The 18,956-nt window shown below is 60.2% G+C and overlaps 1 protein-coding gene across 1 annotated transcript in view; it reads right to left on the reverse strand.

Annotated features, from left to right (window-relative positions):
• The window catches only part of LOC140399629 (immunoglobulin superfamily member 1-like), a 646,087-nt gene that overhangs the window by 64,646 nt on the left and 562,485 nt on the right, over nt 1–18,956 (reverse strand). The gene's annotated exons all lie outside the window — the stretch shown is intronic.

An 18,956-nucleotide genomic window follows, 5' to 3' on the forward strand; every position in this document is an offset into this window, starting at 1 on the left:
AGAGAGAGTGTGAGAGGGGGAGAGAGTGTGGGAGGGAGAGAGAGAGTGTGGGAGGGGGAGAGAGAGAGTGTGGGAGGGGGAGAGAGAGTGTGGGAGGGGGAGAGAGAGTGTGGGAGGGAGCGAGAGAGTGTGGGAGGGAGAGAGAGTGTGGGAGGGAGAGAGAGTGTGGGAGGGAGTGAGAGAGTGGGAGGGAGGGAGAGAGTGGGAGGGAGAGAGAGAGTGGGAGGGAGAGAGAGAGTGGGAGGAAGAGAGTGTGGGAGGGAGAGAGAGAGTGTGGGAGGGAGAGAGAGAGTGTGGGAGGGGGAGAGAGTGTGGGAGTGAGAGAGAGTGTGGGAGGGAGAGAGAGTGTGGGAGGGAGAGAGAGTGTGGGAGGGAGAGAGAGTGTGGGAGGGAGAGAGAGTGTGGGAGGGAGAGAGAGAATGTGGGAGGGAGAGAGAGAATGTGGGAGGGAGAGAGAGAGTGTGGGAGGGAGAGAGAGAGTGTGGGAGGGAGAGAGAGTGTGGGAGGGAGAGAGGTAGTGTGGGAGGGAGACAGAGAGTGTGTGTGGGAGGGAGAGTGAGTGTGGGAGGGAGAGTGAGTGTGGGAGGGAGAGAGAGTGTGGGAGGGAGAGAGAGTGTGGGAGGGAGAGAGAGTGTGGGAGGGAGAGAGAGAGTGTGGGAGGGAGAGAGAGAGTGTGGGAGGGAGAGAGAGAGTGTGGGAGGGAGAGAGAGAGTGTGGGAGGGAGAGAGAGTGTGGGAGGGAGCGAGAGAGTGTGGGAGGGAGAGAGAGAGTGTGGGAGGGAGAGAGAGAGTGTGGGAGGGAGAGAGAGTGTGGGAGGGAGAGAGAGAGTGTGGGAGGGAGAGAGAGAGTGTGGGAGGGAGAGAGAGAGTGTGGGAGGGAGAGAGAGAATGTGGGAGGGAGAGAGAGAGTGTGGGATGGAGAGAGAGTGTGGGAGGGAGAGAGAGTGTGGGAGAGAGAGAGAGAGAGTGTGGGAGGAAGAGAGAGTGTGGGAGGGAGAGAGTGTGGGAGGGAGAGAGTGTGTGGGAGGGAGAGAGAGAGTGTGGGAGGGAGAGAGAGAGAGTGTGGGAGGGAGAGAGAGTGTGGGAGGGAGAGAGAGTGTGGGAGGGAGAGAGTGTGGGAGGGAGAGAGAGAATGTGGGAGGGAGAGAGAGAGTGTGGGAGGGAGAGAGATAGTGTGGGAGGGAGAGAGAGAGTGTGGGAGGGAGAGAGAGTGTGGGAGGGAGGGAGAGAGAGTGTGGGAGGGAGGGAGAGAGAGTGTGGGAGGGAGGAGAGAGAGTGTGGGAGGGAGGGAGAGAGAGAGAGTGTGGGAGGAAGAGAGAGTGTGGGAGGGAGTGAGAGTGTGGGAGGGAGAGAGAGTGTGGGAGGGAGAGAGAGTGTGGGAGGGAGAGAGAGTGTGGGAGGGAGAGAGAGTGTGGGAGGGAGAGAGAGTGTGGAGGGAGAGAGAGTGTGGGAGGGAGAGAGAGTGTGGGAGGGAGAGAGAGTGTGGGAGGGAGAGAGAGTGTGGGAGGGAAAGAGAGTGTGGTAGGGAGAGAGAGTGTGGGAGGGAGAGAGAGTGTGGGAGGAGGAAAGAGTGTGGGAGGGAGAGAGAGCGTGGGAGGAGAGAGAGCGTGGGAGGAGGAAAGAGTGTGGGAGGGAGAGAGTGTGGGAGGGAGAGAGAGTGGGAGGGAGAGAGAGAGTGTGGGAGGAGGGAGAGAGTGTGGGAGGGAGGGAGAGAGTGTGGGAGGGAGAGAGAGAGCGTGGGAGGAGGAAGGAATGTGGGAGGGAGAAAGAGTGTGGGAGGGAGAGAGAGTGTGGGAGGGAGAGAGAGTGTGGGAGGGAGAGAGAGTGTGGGAGGGAGAGAGAGAGGGTGAGAGGGAGAGAGAGTGTGGGAGGGAGAGAGCGTGTGGGAGGAGGAAAGAGTGTGGGAGGGAGAGAGTGTGGGAGGGAGAGAGAGCGTGGGAGGGAGAGAGAGCGTGGGAGGAGGAAAGAGTGTGGGAGGGAGAGAGTGTGGGAGGGAGAGAGAGTGTGGGAGGGAGAGAGAGTGTGGGAGGGAGAGAGAGTGTGGGAGGGAGAGAGAGTGTGGGAGGGGGAGAGAGTGTGGGAGGGAGGGAGAGAGTGTGGGAGGGAGAGAGAGAGCGTGGGAGGAGGAAAGAGTGTGGGAGGGAGAGAGAGTGTGGGAGGGAGAGAGAGTGTGGGAGGGAGAGAGAGTGTGGGAGGGAGAGAGAGTGTGGGAGGGAGAGAGTATGGGAGGCGGAGAGAGTGTGGGAGGGAGGGAGAGAGTGTGGGAGGGATAGAGAGAGCGTGGGAGGAGGAAAGAGTGTGGGAGGGAGAGAGAGTGTGGGAGGGAGAGAGAGTGTGGGAGGGAGAGAGAGTGTGGGAGGGAGAGAGAGTGTGGGAGGGAGAGAGAGTGTGGGAGGGAGAGAGAGCGTGGGAGGGAGAGAGAGCGTGGGAGGGAGAGAGAGCGTGGGAGGGAGAGAGAGTGTGGGAGGGAGAGAGAGTGTGGGGAGGGAGAGAGAGTGTGAGAGGGAGAGAGAGCGTGGGAGGGGGAGAGAGAGAGTGTGGGAGAGGGAGAGATTGTGGGAAGGAGAGAGAGCGTGGGAGGAAGAGAGAGCGTGGGAGGGAGAGAGAGTGTGGGAGGGGAAGGGAGAGAGTGTGGGAGGGGAGAGAGAGGGTGTGGGAGAGGGAGAGATTGTGGGAAGGAGAGAGAGTGTGGGAGGAAGAGAGAGAGTGTGGGAGGGAGAGAGAGAGTGTGGGAGGGAGAGAGAGAGTGGGAGGGGAAGAGAGAGACTGTGGGAGGGAGAGATAGTGTGGGAGGGAGAGAGAGAGTGTGGGAGGGAGAGAGTGTGGGAGGCAGAGAGAGTTTGAGAGGGAGAGAGAGTGTGGGAGGGAGAGAGAGTGTGAGAGGGGGAGAGAGTGTGGGAGGGAGAGAGAGAGTGTGGGAGGGGGAGAGAGAGTGTGGGAGGGGGAGAGAGAGTGTGGGAGGGAGAGAGAGTGTGGGAGGGGGAGAGAGTGTGGGAGGGGGAGAGAGTGTGGGAGGGAGAGAGAGAGTGTGGGAGGGAGAGAGAGAGCGTGGGAGGAGGAAAGAGTGTGGGAGGGAGAGAGAGTGTGGGAGGGAGAGAGAGTGTGGGAGGGAGAGAGAGTGTGGGAGGGAGAGAGAGTGTGGGAGGGAGAGAGAGTGTGGGAGGGAGGGAGAGAGTGTGGGAGGGAGAGAGAGAGCGTGGGAGGGAGAGAGAGAGCGTGGGAGGGAGAGAGAGAGCGTGGGAGGGAGAGAGCGTGGGAGGGAGAGAGAGATTGGGAGGGAGAGAGAGGGTGAGAGGGAGAGAGAGAGTGTGAGAGGGAGAGAGAGAGTGTGGGAGGGAGAGAGAGAGTGTGGGAGGGAGAGAGAGTGTGTGAGGGAGAGAGAGTGTGGGAGGGAGAGAGAGTGTGGGAGGGAGAGAGAGAGTGGGAGGGAGAGAGAGAGTGGGAGGGAGAGAGAGAGTGGGAGGGAGAGAGAGAGTGGGAGGGAGAGAGAGTGTGGGAGGGAGAGAGAGTGTGGGAGGGAGAGAGAGAGTGTGGGAGGGAGAGAGAGTGTGGGAGGGAGAGAGAGAGTGTGGGAGGGAGAGAGAGAGTGTGGGAGGGAGAGAGAGAGTGTGGGAGGGAGAGAGAGAGTGTGGGAGGGAGAGAGAGAGTGTGGGAGGGAGAGAGAGAGTGAGAGGGAGAGAGAGAGTGTGGGAGGGAGAGAGAGAGTGCGGGAGGGAGAGAAAGTGTGGGAGGGAGAGAGAGTGTGGGAGGGAGGGAGAGTGTGGGAGGGAGAGCGAGTGTGGGAGGGAGAGCGAGTGTGGGAGGGAGAGCGAGTGTGGGAGGGAGAGCGAGTGTGGGAGGGAAAGAGAGTGTGGAAGGGAGAGAGAGTGTGGGAGGGAGAGAGAGTGTGGGAGGAGGAAAGAGTGTGGGAGGGAGAGAGTGTGGGAGGGAGAGAGAGCGTGGGAGGGAGAGAGAGCGTGGGAGGAGGAGAGAGTGTGGGAGGGAGAGAGAGTGTGGGAGGGAGAGAGAGTGTGGGAGGGAGAGAGAGTGTGGGAGGGGGAGAGAGTGTGGGAGGGAGGGAGAGAGTGTGGGAGGGAGAGAGAGAGTGTGGGAGGGAGAGAGAGAGCGTGGGAGGAGGAAAGAGCGTGGGAGGGAGAGAGTGTGGGAGGGAGAGAGAGTGTGGGAGGGAGAGAGAGTGTGGGAGGGAGAGAGAGTGTGGGAGGGAGAGAGAGAGTGTGGGAGGGAGAGAGAGAGTGTGGGAGGGAGAGAGAGAGTGTGGGAGGGAGAGCGAGAGTGTGGGAGGGAGAGAGAGTGTGGGAGGGAGAGAGTATGGGAGGGGGAGAGAGTGTGGGAGGGAGGGAGAGTGTGTGGGAGGGATAGAGAGAGCGTGGGAGGAGGAAAGAGTGTGGGAGGGAGAGAGAGTGTGGGAGGGAGAGAGAGTGTGGGAGGGAGAGAGAGTGTGGGAGGGAGAGCGAGTGTGGGAGGGAGAGCGAGTGTGGGAGGGAGAGAGAGTGTGGGAGGGAGAGAGAGTGTGGGAGGGAGAGCGAGTGTGGGAGGGAGAGCGAGTGTGGGAGGGAAAGAGAGTGTGGAAGGGAGAGAGAGTGTGGGAGGGAGAGAGAGTGTGGGAGGAGGAAAGAGTGTGGGAGGAGGAAAGAGTGTGGGAGGGAGAGAGTGTGGGAGGGAGAGAGAGCGTGGGAGGAGGAAAGAGTGTGGGAGGGAGAGAGTGTGGGAGGGAGAGAGAGTGTGGGAGGGAGAGAGAGTGTGGGAGGGGGAGAGAGTGTGGGAGGGGGAGAGAGTGTGGGAGGGAGGGAGAGAGTGTGGGAGGGAGAGAGAGAGCGTGGGAGGAGGAAAGAGTGTGGGAGGGAGAGAGAGTGTGGGAGGGAGAGAGAGTGTGGGAGGGAGAGAGAGTGTGGGAGGGAGAGAGAGTGTGGGAGGGAGAGAGAGAGTGTGGGAGGGAGAGAGAGAGTGTGGGAGGGAGAGAGAGAGTGTGGGAGGGAGAGAGTATGGGAGGGGGAGAGAGTGTGGGAGGGAGGGAGAGTGTGTGGGAGGGATAGAGAGAGCGTGGGAGGAGGAAAGAGTGTGGGAGGGAGAGAGAGTGTGGGAGGGAGAGAGAGTGTGGGAGGGAGAGAGAGTGTGGGAGGGAGAGCGAGTGTGGGAGGGAGAGCGAGTGTGGGAGGGAGAGCGAGTGTGGGAGGGAGAGAGAGCGTGGGAGGGAGAGAGAGCGTGGGAGGGAGAGAGAGTGTGGGAGGGAGAGAGAGAGCGTGGAGGAGGAAAGAGTGTGGGAGGGAGAGAGAGTGTGGGAGGGAGAGAGAGTGTGGGAGGGAGAGAGAGTGTGGGAGGGAGAGAGAGTGCGGGAGGGAGAGAGAGAGTGCGGGAGGGAGAGAGAGTGTGGGAGGGAGAGAGAGTGTGGGAGGGAGAGAGAGTGTGGGAGGAGGAAAGAGTGTGGGAGGGAGAGAGAGTGTGGGAGGGAGAGAGAGTGTGGGAGGGAGAGAGAGTGTGGGAGGAGGAAAGAGTGTGGGAGGGAGAGAGAGTGTGGGAGGGAGAGAGAGAGTGTGGGAGGGGGAGAGAGTGTGGGAGGGGGAGAGAGTGTGGGAGGGAGAGAGAGTGTGGGAGGGAGAGAGAGTGTGGGAAGGAGAGAGAGTGTGGGAGGGAGAGAGTGTGGGAGGGAGAGAGAGAGTGTGGGAGGGAGAGAGAGAGTGTGGGAGGGAGAGAGAGCGTGGGAGGGAGAGAGAGTGTGGGAGGGGGAGAGAGAGAGTGTGGGAGAGGGAGAGATTGTGGGAAGGACAGAGAGCGTGGGAGGAAGAGAGAGCGTGGGAGGGAGAGAGAGTGTGGGAGGGGAAGGGAGAGAGTGTGGGAGGGGGAGAGAGAGGGTGTGGGAGAGGGAGAGATTGTGGGAAGGAGAGAGAGTGTGGGAGGAAGAGAGAGAGTGTGGGAGGGAGAGAGAGAATGTGGGAGGGAGAGAGAGAGTGGGAGGGGAAGAGAGACACTGTGGGAGGGAGAGATAGTGTGGGAGGGAGAGAGAGAGTGTGGGAGGGAGAGAGTGTGGGAGGCAGAGAGAGTTTGAGAGGGAGAGAGAGTGTGGGAGGGAGAGAGAGTGTGAGAGGGGGAGAGAGTGTGGGAGGGAGAGAGAGAGTGTGGGAGGGGGAGAGAGAGTGTGGGAGGGGGAGAGAGAGTGTGGGAGGGGGAGAGAGAGTGTGGGAGGGAGCGAGAGAGTGTGGGAGGGAGAGAGAGTGTGGGAGGGAGTGAGAGAGTGGGAGGGAGGGAGAGAGTGGGAGGGAGAGAGAGAGTGGGAGGGAGAGAGAGAGTGGGAGGAAGAGAGTGTGGGAGGGAGAGAGAGAGTGTGGGAGGGAGAGAGAGAGTGTGGGAGGGAGAGAGAGTGTGGGAGGGAGTGTGGGAGTGAGAGAGAGTGTGGGAGGGAGAGAGAGTGTGGGAGGGAGAGAGAGTGTGGGAGGGAGAGAGAGTGTGGGAGGGAGAGAGAGTGTGGGAGGGAGAGAGAGTGTGGGAGGGAGAGAGAGTGTGGGAGGGAGAGAGAGAGTGTGGGAGGGGGAGAGAGAGTGTGGGAGGGGGAGAGAGAGTGTGGGAGGGGGAGAGAGAGTGTGGGAGGGGGAGAGAGAGTGTGGGAGGGAGCGAGAGAGTGTGGGAGGGAGAGAGAGTGTGGGAGGGAGTGAGAGAGTGGGAGGGAGGGAGAGAGTGGGAGGGAGAGAGAGAGTGGGAGGGAGAGAGAGAGTGGGAGGAAGAGAGTGTGGGAGGGAGAGAGAGAGCGTGGGAGAGAGAGAGAGTGTGGGAGAGAGAGAGTGTGGGAGAGAGAGAGAGAGTGTGGGAGAGAGAGAGAGAGTGTGGGAGAGAGAGAGAGAGTGGGAGAGAGAGAGAGTGTGGGAGAGAGAGAGAGAGTGTGGGAGGGAGAGAGAGTGTGGGAGGGAGAGAGAGTGTGGGAGGGAGAGAGTGTGGGAGGGAGAGAGTGTGGGAGGGAGATGAGAGAGTGTGGGAGGGGGAAAGAGTGTGGGAGGGGGAGAGAGTGAGGAAGGGAGAGAGAGTGTGGGAGGGAGAGAGAGGGAGAGAGAGTGTGTGGGAGGGAGAGAGAGTGTGTGGGAGGGAGAGAGAGTGTGTGGGAGGGAGAGAGAGAGAGTGTGGGAGGGAGAGAGAGAGAGTGCGAGGGAGAGTGTGGGAGGGAGAGAGAGTGTAGGAGGGAGAGAGAGAGTGTGGGAGGGAGAGAGTGTGGGAGGGAGAGAGTGTGGGAGGGAGAGAGAGAGTGTGGGAGGGAGAGGGAGAGAGAGTGTGGGAGGGAGAGTGTGTGTGGGAGAGAGAGTGTGGGAGGCAGAGAGAGAGTGTGGGAGGGAGAGAGAGTGTGGGAGGGAGAGAGAGAGTGTGGGAGGGAGAGAGTGTGGGAGGGAGAGAGAGAGTATGGGAGGGAGAGAGAGTGTGGGAGGCAGAGAGAGGGTGTGGGAGGGAGAGAGAGTGTGGGAGGGAGAGAGAGTGTGGGAGGGAGAGAGAGAGTGTGGGAGGGAGAGAGAGAGTGTGGGAGAGAGAGAGAGAGTGTGGGAGAGAGAGAGAGTGTGGGAGAGAGAGAGAGAGAGAGAGAGTGTGGGAGGGAGAGAGAGTGTGGGAGGGAGAGAGTGTGGGAGGGAGAGAGTGTGGGAGGGAGAGAGAGAGTGTGGGAGGGGGAAGAGAGTGTGGGAGGGGGAAAGAGTGTGGGAGGGGGAGAGAGTGAGGAAGGGAGAGAGAGTGTGGGAGGGAGAGAGAGGGAGAGAGAGTGTGTGGGAGGGAGAGAGAGTGTGTGGGAGGGAGAGAGAGTGTGTGGGAGGGAGAGAGAGTGTGTGGGAGGGAGAGAGAGAGAGTGTGGGAGGGAGAGAGAGAGAGTGCGAGGGAGAGTGTGGGAGGGAGAGAGAGTGTGGGAGGGAGAGAGAGTGTGGGAGGGAGAGAGAGTGTGGGAGGGAGAGAGAGAGTGTGGAGGGAGAGAGTGTGGGAGGAGAGAGTGTGGGAGGGAGAGTGTGTGTGGGAGAGAGAGTGTGGGAGGCAGGGAGAGAGTGTGGAGGGAGAGAGAGTGTGGGAGGGAGAGAGAGAGTGTGGGAGGGAGAGAGAGTGTGTGAGGGAGGGAGAGAGTGTGGGAGGGAGAGAGTGTGGGAGGGAGAGAGAGAGTATGGGAGGGAGAGAGAGTGTGGGAGGCAGAGAGAGAGTGTGGGAGGGAGAGAGAGTGTGGGAGGGAGAGAGAGAGTGTGGGAGGGAGAGAGAGAGTGTGGGAGGGAGAGAGAGAGTGTGGGAGGGAGAGAGAGAGTGTGGGAGGGAGAGAGAGAGTGTGGGAGGGAGAGAGAGAGTGTGGGAGGGAGAGAGAGAGTATGGGAGGGAGAGAGCGTGTGGGAGGAGAGAGAGCGTGTGGGAGGGAGAGAGAGAGAGTGGGAGGGAGAGAGAGTGTGGGAGGGAGAGAGAGAGTGTGGGAGGGAGAGAGAGAGTGTGGGAGGGAGAGAGAGTGTGGGAGGGAGAGAGAGTGTGGGAGGGAGAGAGAGCGTGTGGGAGGGAGAGAGAGAGAGAGTGTGGGAGGGAGAGAGAGAGTGTGGAAGGGAGAGAGAGAGTGTGGGAGGGAGAGAGAGAGTGGGAGGGAGAGAGAGAGTGTGGGAGGGAGAGAGTGTGTGGGAGGGAGAGAGCGTGTGGGAGGGAGAGAGAGTGAGTCTGGGAGGGAGAGAGAGAGAGTGTGGGAGGGAGAGAGAGCGTGTGGGAGGGAGAGAGAGAGAGTGTGGGAGAGAGAGAGAGAGAGTGTGGGAGGGAGAGAGAGAGAGTGTGGGAGGGAGAGAGAGAGAGTGTGGGAGGGAGAGAGAGAGAGTGTGGGAGGGAGAGAGAGTGTGGGAGGGAGAGAGAGTGTGGGAGGGAGAGAGAGAGAGTGTGGAGGGAGAGAGTGTGGGAGGGAGAGAGGGAGAGAGAGTGTGGGAGGGAGGGAGAGAGAGAGTGTGGGAGGGAGAGAGAGTGTGGGAGGGAGAGAGAGTGTGGGAGGGACAGAGAGTGTGGGAGGGAGAGAGTGTTGGAGGGAGAGAGTGTGGGAGGGAGAGAGAGAGTGTATGGGAGAGAGAGTGTGGGAGGGAGAGAGAGAGTGTGGGAGGGAGAGGGAGAGAGAGTGTGGGAGGGAGAGAGAGTGTGTGTGGGAGAGAGAGAGTGTGGGAGGGAGAGAGAGTGTGGGAGGGAGAGAGAGAGTGTGGGAGGGAGAGACCGTGTGGAGGGAGAGAGAGAGTGTGGGAGGGAGAGAGAGAGTGGGAGGGAGAGAGAGAGTGGGAGGGAGAGAGAGAGTGTGGGAGGAGAGAGAGTGTGGGAGGGAGAGAGAGTGTGGGAGGGAGAGAGAGCGTGTGGGAGGGAGAGAGAGAGAGTGTGGGAGGGAGAGAGAGAGTGTGGGAGGGGGAGAGAGCGTGGGAGGGAGAGAGAGAGAGTGTGGGAGGGAGAGAGCGTGTGGGAGGGAGAGAGAGTGCGTGGGAGGGAGAGAGAGAGTGGGAGGGAGAGAGAGAGTGGGAGGGAGAGAGAGAGTGTGGGAGGGAGAGAGTGTGTGGGAGGGAGAGAGCGTGTGGGAGGGAGGGAGAGAGCGTGTGGGAGGGAGAGAGAGAGAGTGTGGGAGGGAGAGAGAGTGTGTGGGAGGGAGAGAGAGAGTGTGGGAGGGAGAGAGAGTGTTGGAGGGAGAGAGAGCGTGTGGGAGGGAGAGAGCGTGTGGGAGGGAGAGAGCGTGTGGGAGGGAGAGAGAGAGAGAGTGTGGGAGGGAGAGAGAGAGAGTGTGGGGAGGGAGAGAGAGAGTGTGGGAGGGAGAGAGAGAGAGTGTGGGAGGGAGAGAGAGAGTGTGGGAGGGAGAGAGAGTGTGGGAGGGAGAGAGGGAGTGAGAGTGTGGGAGGGAGGGAAAGAGAGAGTGTGGGAGGGAGAGAGAGTGTGGGAGGGAGAGAGAGTGTGGGAGGGAGAGAGAGAGTGTGGGAGGGAGAGGGAGAGAGAGTGTGGGAGGGAGAGAGAGTGTGGGAGGGAGAGAGAGAGTGTGGGAGGGAGAGAGAGTGTGGGAGGGAGAGAGAGAGTGTGGGAGGGAGAGAGAGAGTGTGGGAGGGAGAGAGAGTGTGGGAGGGAGAGAGAGAGGGTGTGGGAGGGAGAGAGAGAGAGTGTGGGAGGAGAGAGAGAGAGTGTGGGAGGGAGAGAGAGAGAGAGAGAGTGTGGGAGGGAGAGAGAGTGTGGGAGGGAGAGAGAGAGAGAGTGTGGGAGGGGAGAGAGAGTGTGGGAGGGAGAGAGAGAGTGTGGGAGGGAGAGAGAGTGTGGGAGGGAGAGAGGGAGTGAGAGTGTGGGAGGGAGGGAGAGAGAGAGTGTGGGAGGGAGAGAGAGTGTGGGAGGGAGAGAGAGTGTGGGAGGGAGAGAGAGAGTGTGGGAGGGAGAGGGAGAGAGAGTGTGGGAGGGAGAGAGTGTGTGTGGGAGAGAGAGAGTGTGGGAGGGAGAGAGAGTGTGGGAGGGAGAGAGAGTGTGGGAGGGAGAGAGAGTGTGGGAGGGAGAGAGAGTGTGGGAGGGAGAGAGAGTGTGGGAGGGAGAGAGAGAGTGTGGGAGCGAGAGAGAGAGTGTGGGAGGGAGAGAGAGTGTGGGAGGGAGAGAGAGAGTGTGGGAGGGAGAGAGAGAGAGTGGGAGAGAGAGAGAGTGTGGGAGGGAAAGAGAGTGTGGGAGGGACAGAGAGTGTGGGAGGGAGTGAGAGAGAGTGTGGAGGGAGAGAGAGTGGGGAAGAGGGAAGGGGAGAAAGGGAGAAAGGGAAGGAGAGAGAGGAGAGGAAAGAGAGAAGGGGGTGAGGGAAGGGGAGGGAAGGGGAGGAAGGGAGAGAGTGTGGGAGGGAGAGAGAGAGTGTGGGAGGGAGAGAGAGAGTGTGGGAGGGAGAGAGAGAGTGTGGGAGGGAGAGAGAGAGTGTGGGAGGGAGAGAGAGTGTGTGGGAGGGAGAGAGTGTGTGGGAGGGGGAGAGAGCGTGTGGGAGGGAGAGAGAGAGAGTGTGGAGGGAGAGAGAGAGTGGGAGGGAGAGAGAGCGTGTGGGAGGGAGAGAGAGAGTGTGGGAGGGAGGGAGAGAGTGTGTGGGAGGGAGAGAGAGCGTGTGGGAGGGAGGGAGAGAGTGTGTGGGAGGGAGAGAGAGCGTGTGGGAGGGAGAGAGAGAGCGTGTGGGAGGGAGAGAGAGCGTGTGGGAGGGAGAGAGAGAGGGTGGGAGGGAGAGAGAGTGTGGGAGGGAGAGAGCGTGTGGGAGGGAGAGAGAGCGTGTGGGGAGGGAGAGAGAGAGTGTGGGAGGGAGAGAGAGAGTGTGGGAGGGAGAGAGAGCGTGTGGGAGGGAGAGAGAGAGCGTGTGGGAGGGAGAGAGAGCGTGTGGGAGGGAGGGAGAGAGAGTGTGGGAGGGAGAGAGGGAGTGTGGGAGGGAGGGAGAGAGTGTGGGAGGGAGAAAGAGTGGGAGGGAGAAAGAGTGGGAGGGAGAGAGCGTGTGGGAGGGAGAGAGAGAGCGTGTGGGAGGGAGAGAGAGCGTGTGGGAGGGAGGGAGAGAGAGTGTGGGAGGGAGAGAGGGAGTGTGGGAGGGAGGGAGAGAGTGTGGGAGGGAGAAAGAGTGGGAGGGAGAGAGAGCGTGTGGGAGGGAGAGAGAGCGTGTGGGAGGGAGAGAGAGCGTGTGGGAGGGAGAGAGTGTGTGGGAGGGAGAGAGAGAGCGTGTGGGAGGGAGAGAGAGAGGGTGGGAGGGAGAGAGAGTGTGTGTGGGAGAGAGAGAGTGTGGGAGGGAGAGAGAGTGTGGGAGGGAGAGAGAGAGTGTGGGAGGGAGAGACCGTGTGGGAGGGAGAGAGAGAGTGTGGGAGGGAGAGAGAGAGTGTGGGAGGGAGAGAGAGAGTGGGAGGAGAGAGAGAGTGGGAGGAGAGAGAGAGTGTGGAGGGAGAGAGAGTGTGGGAGGGAGAGAGAGTGTGGGAGGGAGAGAGAGCGTGTGGGAGGGAGAGAGAGAGAGTGTGGGAGGGAGAGAGAGAGTGTGGGAGGGGGAGAGAGCGTGGGAGGGAGAGAGAGAGAGTGTGGGAGGGAGAGAGCGTGTGGGAGGGAGAGAGAGTGCGTGGGAGGGAGAGAGAGAGAGTGGGAGGGAGAGAGAGAGTGGGAGGGAGAGAGAGTGTGTGGGAGGGAGAGAGTGTGTGGGAGGGAGAGAGCGTGTGGGAGGGAGGGAGAGAGAGTGTGGGAGGGAGAGAGAGAGAGTGTGGGAGGGAGAGAGAGTGTGTGGGAGGGAGAGAGAGAGTGTGGGAGGGAGAGAGAGAGTGTGGGAGGGAGAGAGAGAGTGTTGGAGGGAGAGAGAGAGTGTGGGAGGGAGAGAGCGTGTGGGAGGGAGAGAGCGTGTGGGAGGGAGAGAGAGAGAGAGTGTGGGAGGGAGAGAGAGAGAGTGTGGGAGGGAGAGAGAGAGTGTGGGAGGGAGAGAGAGAGAGTGTGGGAGGGAGAGAGAGAGTGTGGGAGGGAGAGAGAGTGTGGGAGGGAGAGAGGGAGTGAGAGTGTGGAGGGAGGGAGAGAGAGAGTGTGGGAGGGAGAGAGAGTGTGGGAGGGAGAGAGAGTGTGGGAGGGAGAGAGAGAGTGTGGGAGGGAGAGGGAGAGAGAGTGTGGGAGGGAGAGAGAGTGTGTGTGGGAGGGAGAGAGAGTGTGGGAGGGAGAGAGAGAGTGTGGGAGGGAGAGAGAGAGTGTGGGAGGGAGAGAGAGTGTGGGAGGGAGAGAGAGAGGGTGTGGGAGGGAGAGAGAGAGAGTGTGGGAGGGAGAGAGAGAGAGTGTGGGAGGGAGAGAGAGAGAGAGAGAGTGTGGGAGGGAGAGAGAGTGTGGGAGGGAGAGAGAGAGAGTGTGGGAGGGAGAGAGAGTGTGGGAGGGAGAGAGAGAGAGTGTGGGAGGGGAGAGAGAGTGTGGGAGGGAGAGAGGGAGTGAGAGTGTGGGAGGGAGGGAGAGAGAGAGTGTGGGAGGGAGAGAGAGTGTGGGAGGGAGAGAGAGTGTGGGAGGGAGAGAGAGAGTGTGGGAGGGAGAGGGAGAGAGAGTGTGGGAGGGAGAGAGAGTGTGTGTGGGAGAGAGAGAGTGTGGGAGGGAGAGGAGTGTGGGAGGGAGAGAGAGTGTGGGTGGGAGTGAGAGTGTGGGGAGGGAGAGAGAGTGTGGGAGGGAGAGAGAGTGTGGGGAGGGAGAGAGAGAGTGTGGGAGGGAGGAGAGAGTGTGGGAGGGAGTGAGAGTGTGGGAGGGAGAGAGAGAGTGTGGGAGGGTGAGAGAGTGTGGGAGAGTGAGAGAGTGTGGGAGGGAAAGAGAGTGTGGGAGGGAAGAGAGTGTGGGAGGGAGTGAGAGAGAGTGTGGGAGGGAGAGAGTGTGGGAGGGAGAGAGTGTGGGAGGGAGAGAGAGAGTGTGGGAGGGGTGAGAGAGTGTGGGAGGGAGAGAGAGAGTGTGGGAGGGAGAGAGAGAGTGTGGGAGGGAGAGAGAGAGTGTGGGGAGGGAGAGAGAGAGTGTGGGAGGGAGAGAGTGAGTGTGGGAGGGAGAGAGTGTGTGGGAGGGTGAGAGTGTGTGGGAGGGGGAGAGAGAGTGTGGGAGGGAGAGAGAGAGAGTGTGGGAGGGGAGAGAGAGTGTGGGAGGGAGAGAGAGGTGTGGGAGGGAGAGAGGTGTGGGAGGGAGGGTGAGAGTGTGTGGGAGGGAGAGTGAGAGTGTGGGAGGGAGGGAGAGTGTGTGTGGGAGGGAGAGAGAGCGTGTGGGAGGGAGAGAGAGAGCGTGTGGGAGGGAGAGAGAGCGTGTGGGAGGGAGAGAGAGAGGGTGGGAGGGAGAGAGCGTGTGGGAGGGAGAGAGAGCGTGTGGGAGGGAGAGAGAGAGTGTGGGAGGGAGAGAGAGAGTGTGGGAGGGAGAGAGAGAGTGTGGGAGGGAGAGAGAGCGTGTGGGAGGGAGAGAGAGAGCGTGTGGGAGGGAGAGAGAGCATGTGGGAGGGAGGGAGAGAGAGTGTGGGAGGGAGAGAGGGAGTGTGGGAGGGAGGGAGAGAGTGTGGGAGGGAGAAAGAGTGGGAGGGAGAGAGCGTGTGGGAGGGAGAGAGAGAGCGTGTGGGAGGGAGAGAGAGCGTGTGGGAGGGAGGGAGAGAGAGTGTGGGAGGGAGAGAGGGAGTGTGGGAGGGAGGGAGAGAGTGTGGGAGGGAGAAAGAGTGGGAGGGAGAGAGCGTGTGGGAGGGAGAGAGCGTGTGGGAGGGAGAGAGCGTGTGGGAGGGAGAGAGAGCGTGTGGGAGGGAGAGAGAGCGTGTGGGAGGGAGAGAGTGTGTGGGAGGGAGAGAGAGAGCGTGTGGGAGGGAGAGAGAGAGGGTGGGAGGGAGAGAGAGCGTGGGAGGGAGAGAGCGTGTGGGAGGGAGAGAGAGCGTGTGGGAGGGAGAGAGAGAGTGTGGGAGGGAGAGAGAGAGTGTGGGAGGGAGAGAGAGCGTGTGGGAGGGAGAGAGAGAGCGTGTGGGAGGGAGAGAGAGCGTGTGGGAGGGAGGGAGAGAGTGTGGGAGGGAGAAAGAGTGGGAGGGAGAGAGCGTGTGGGAGGGAGAGAGCGTGTGGGAGGGAGAGAGCGTGTGGGAGGGAGAGAGAGCGTGTGGGAGGGAGAGAGAGCGTGTGGGAGGGAGAGAGTGTGTGGGAGGGAGAGAGAGAGCGTGTGGGAGGGAGAGAGAGTGTGGGAGGGAGAGAGTGTGTGGGAGGGAGAGAGAGAGCGTGTGGGAGGGAGAGAGAGCGTGTGGGAGGGGGAGAGAGAGTGTGGGAGGGAGAGAGAGCGTGTGTGGGAGGGAGAGAGAGAGAGTGTGGGAGGGAGAGAGAGTGTGTGGGAGGGAGAGAGAGAGCGTGTGGGAGGGAGAGAGAGCGTGTGGGAGGGAGAGAGAGCGTGTGGGAGGGAGAGAGAGAGTGTGGGAGGGAGAGAGAGTGTGGGAGGGAGAGAGAGAGAGAGTGTGGGAGGGAGAGAGAGAGCGTGTGGGAGGGAGAGAGAGCGTGTGGGAGGGAGAGAGAGAGAGTGTGGGAGGGAGAGAGAGTGTGGGAGGGAGAGAGGGAGAGAGAGTGTGTGGGAGGGAGAGAGGGAGAGAGAGTGTGTGGGAGGGAGAGAGAGAGCGTGTGGGAGGGAGAGAGAGCGTGGGAGGGAGAGAGAGCGTGGGAGGGAGAGAGAGTGTGGGAGGGAGGGAGAGAGAGTGTGGGAGGGAGGGAGAGAGAGTGTGGGAGGGAGAGAGAGAGAGTGTGGGAGGGAGAGAGAGAGAGTGTGGGAGGGAGAGAGAGAGAGTGTGGGAGGGAGAGAGAGAGAGTGTGGGAGGGAGAGAGAGAGAGTGTGGGAGGGAGAGAGAGTGTGGGAGGGAGAGAGAGTGTGGGATGGAGAGAGAGTGTGGGAGGGAGAGAGAGTGTGGGAGGGAGAGCGAGTGTGGGAGGGAGGGAGAGAGAGTGTGGGAGGGAGAGAGAGAGAGTGTGGGAGGGAGAGAGAGTGTGGGAGGGAGAGAGAGTGTGGGAGGGAGAGAGAGAGAGTGTGGGAGGGAGAGAGAGAGAGTGTGGGAGGGAGAGAGAGAGTGTGGGAGGGAGAGAGAGAGTGTGGGAGAGAGAGAGAGTGTGGGAGGGAGAGAGAGTGTGGGAGGGAGGGAGAGAGAGTGTGGGAGGGAGAGAGAGCGTGTGGGAGGGAGAGAGAGAGAGTGTGGGAGGGAGAGAGGGAGAGAGAGTGTGTGGGAGGGAGAGAGAGAGCGTGTGGGAGGGAGAGAGAGTGTGGGAGGGAGAGAGAGTGTGGGAGTGAGAGAGAGTGTGTGGGAGGGAGGGAGAGAGTGTGGGAGGGAGAGAGAGAGTGTGAGAGGGAGAGAGAGAGTGTGGGAGAGAGAGAGTGTGGGCGGGAGAGAGAGTGTGGGAGGGAGAGAGAGTGTGGGAGGGAGAGAGAGTGTGGGAGGGAGAGAGAGTGTGGGAGGGAGAGAGAGTGTGGGAGGGAGAGAGAGTGTGGGTGTGGGAGGGAGAGAGTGTGTGTGGGAGGGAGAGAGCGAGTGTGTGTGGGAGGGAGAGAGAGAGTGTGTGTGGGAGGGAGAGAGAGAGTGTGTGTGGGAGGGAGAGAGAGAGTGTGTGTGGGAGGGAGAGAGAGAGTGTGTGTGGGAGGGAGAGAGAGAGTGTGTGGGAGGGAGAGAGAGTGTGTGTGGGAGGGAGAGAGAGTGTGTGTGGGAGGGAGAGAGAGTGTGTGTGGGAGGGAGAGAGAGAATGTGGGAGGGAGAGAGAGAGTGTGGGAGGGAGAGAGAGAGTGTGGGAGGGAGAGAGAGAGAGAGAGTGTTGGAGGGAGAGAGAGAATGTGGGAGGGAGAGAGAGAGTGTGGGAGGGAGAGAGAGTGTGGGAGGGAGAGAGAGTGTGGGAGGGAGAGAGTGTGGGAGGGAGAGAGTGTGGGAGGGGGGGAGAGTGGGAGGGAGGGAGAGTGTGGGAGGGAGGGAGAGTGTGGGAGGGAGGGAGAGTGTGGGAGGGAGGGAGAGTGTGGGAGGGAGGGAGAGTGTGGGAGGGAGGGAGAGTGTGGGAGGGAGGGAGAGTGTGGGAGGGAGGGAGAGAGTGAGTGTGGGAGGGCGTGTGTGAGGGAGAGAGAGTGTGGGAGGGAGAGAGAGTGTGTGAGGGAGAGAGAGTGTGGGAGGGAGAGAGAGTGTGTGGGAGGGAGTGTGTGAGGGAGAGAGAGTGTGGGAGGGAGAGAGAGTGTGGGAGGGAGGGAGAGAGAGTGGGAGGGAGAGAGAGTGTGGGAGGGAGGGAGAGAGGGAGAGAGAGTGTGAGAGGAGAGAGAGTGTGGGAGGGAGAGAGAGAGAGTGTGGGAGGGAGAGAGAGTGTGAGAGGGAGAGAGAGAGTGTGGGAGGGAGAGAGAGTGTGGGAGGGAGGGAGAGAGAGTGTGAGAGGGAGAGAGAGTGTGGGAGGGAGGGAGAGTGTGTGAGGGAGAGAGAGTGTGGGAGGGAGAGAGAGTGTGGGAGGGAGGGAGAGAGAGTGTGAGAGGGAGAGAGAGTGTGAGAGGGAGGGAGAGAGAGGGAGCGTAAGCTAGAGGAAATGTGTGAGAGATGGAAAGAGAGAGAGCTGCTATGTGTGGGAGAGGGAATGTGAGAGAGAGAGAGAAAGAGTGGAGAGTATTTGTATGTGTCTGAGCGGGAGCGATATTCCGATTCCCGATCAGCTGATAAATAACTGATATCCCGTTCCAGACCGCAGCAGTGTCTGGGAGTGGGGACAGAAACCCCAACATTTTGTTCAGTCCTGTAAACAGTGAGGAAACGGGAGAGATTCCCACAGAATTAGGGATACGGTGGATTGACACAAACTGTATTCCTGACACAGCTTTAAAACCTCTTTAATATCACTCCAGAAAACACCTTCCAATTCCCCCTGAACCAATAATAATCAGTAGTGAATGCAGCAACCCTTAACTGCTATCATTGTTCACACTAAACAACAGCAACGAAACCGTCTACGCTCTCGATCCACTGTTAAACACAGTTAGCACTGAGGCACACCAGCTTTATACAGATGTTCATTGTGTGATTGAGAGATCTTTCGATGCTGTTTTAACAAAACAGACCTGACTCCTATGAGAACCAAGCAGAAACTCTGTATTTCTCCAGCAGATGTTCCTCGAGTTGTTTTCAGTGTGCCGTCTGATCGGAGCGTTTTGACACTTGTGAAGAAACGGCTAATCCGTCTGCGGAGGTATCTTTGAACTGAACGGAGATGCTTCACCTCTCCTCGCAGCTCCATCTAAAACTAACGCGGTTTTCCTGCCAAATGCCCGATTCCCTGGCTCGACCCAGGAATCACACCATTTCGCCCAGCTGAAATCTAGTTAAATCCGTGGGGAATCCCCCGCTCAGCCCAAACAAAATCGCACGAGCCCCAGCTTTTTACGGGGCCTTAATTGCACCCCCGTCTCCCAAAACTTTTCAACCCAGGATTCTGTAAAAACACGACTAACCCAGGCTTTCCCACTTAGCGAGCGTGTCAGATAGCTGCGACATAATACCTCTGACAGTCCTACAGCAGTCACATTAGGGATAGATAGGCCCCAGTATTGATAACTGCCTCTCTTTCCTTCCTCTTAGGGATCCCTCGGTCAAACGAACCATCTGTAAATGCTGTTCCTCCCTCCTGCTTCCGGGGCTGACGGCAACGGTACGGCACAGAAGTAAGTTCGCAGTTAGCCAGGAACGGAAGGGTTAAAGTAAAGGGCAGGGTGTTCAGGCGCCTTGTCTGAGTTCGATTGTAGCTGAAGGAGCCTCTTCCAGAGAAACAGGTCCTATATTACCGTGTATACATTACCTCCGACAGTGCAGCACCGGGGGGAGTGTGGGCCTGGATTATGGAGCTCAAATCCTAGAGTGTATACATCTCCCTCCGACAGTGCAGCGCTCCCTCAGTACTGGCACCGGGGGGAGTGTGGGCCTGGATTATGGAGCTCAAATCCGAGAGTATAGACACCTACCTCCGACAGTGCGGCGCTCCCTCAGTACTGGCACCGGGGGGAGTGTCGGCCTGGATTATAGCGCTAAAATCCTAGAGAATAGACTTCTACCTCCGACAGTGCCGCGCTCCCTCAGTACTGGCACCGGGGGCAGTGTCGGCCTGGATTATGGAGCTCAAATCCTAGAGTACAGACATCTACGTCCGACAGTGCAGCGCTCCCTCTGTACTGGCACCGGGGGGAGTGTGGGCCTGGATTATGGAGCTCAAATCCGAGAGTATAGACACCTACCTCCGACAGTGCAGCGCTCCCTCGGTACTGGCACCGGGGGGAATGTCGGCCTGGATTATGGAGCTAAAATCCTAGAGAATAGACATCTCCCTCCGACAGTGCAGCGCTCCCTCAGTACTGGCACCGGGGGGAGTGTGGGTCTGGATTATGGAGCTCAAATCCTAGAGTATAGACATCTCCCTCCGACAGTGCAGCGCTCCCTCAGTACTGGCACCGGGGGGAGTGTGGGCCTGGATTATGGAGCTCAAATCCGAGAGTATAGACACCTACCTCCGACAGTGCAGCGCTCCCTCGGTACTGGCACCGGGGGGAATG

The sequence above is a fragment of the Scyliorhinus torazame genome, chromosome 23 (assembly GCF_047496885.1).
Source record: "Scyliorhinus torazame isolate Kashiwa2021f chromosome 23, sScyTor2.1, whole genome shotgun sequence".
Classification (NCBI taxonomy): domain Eukaryota; kingdom Metazoa; phylum Chordata; class Chondrichthyes; order Carcharhiniformes; family Scyliorhinidae; genus Scyliorhinus; species Scyliorhinus torazame.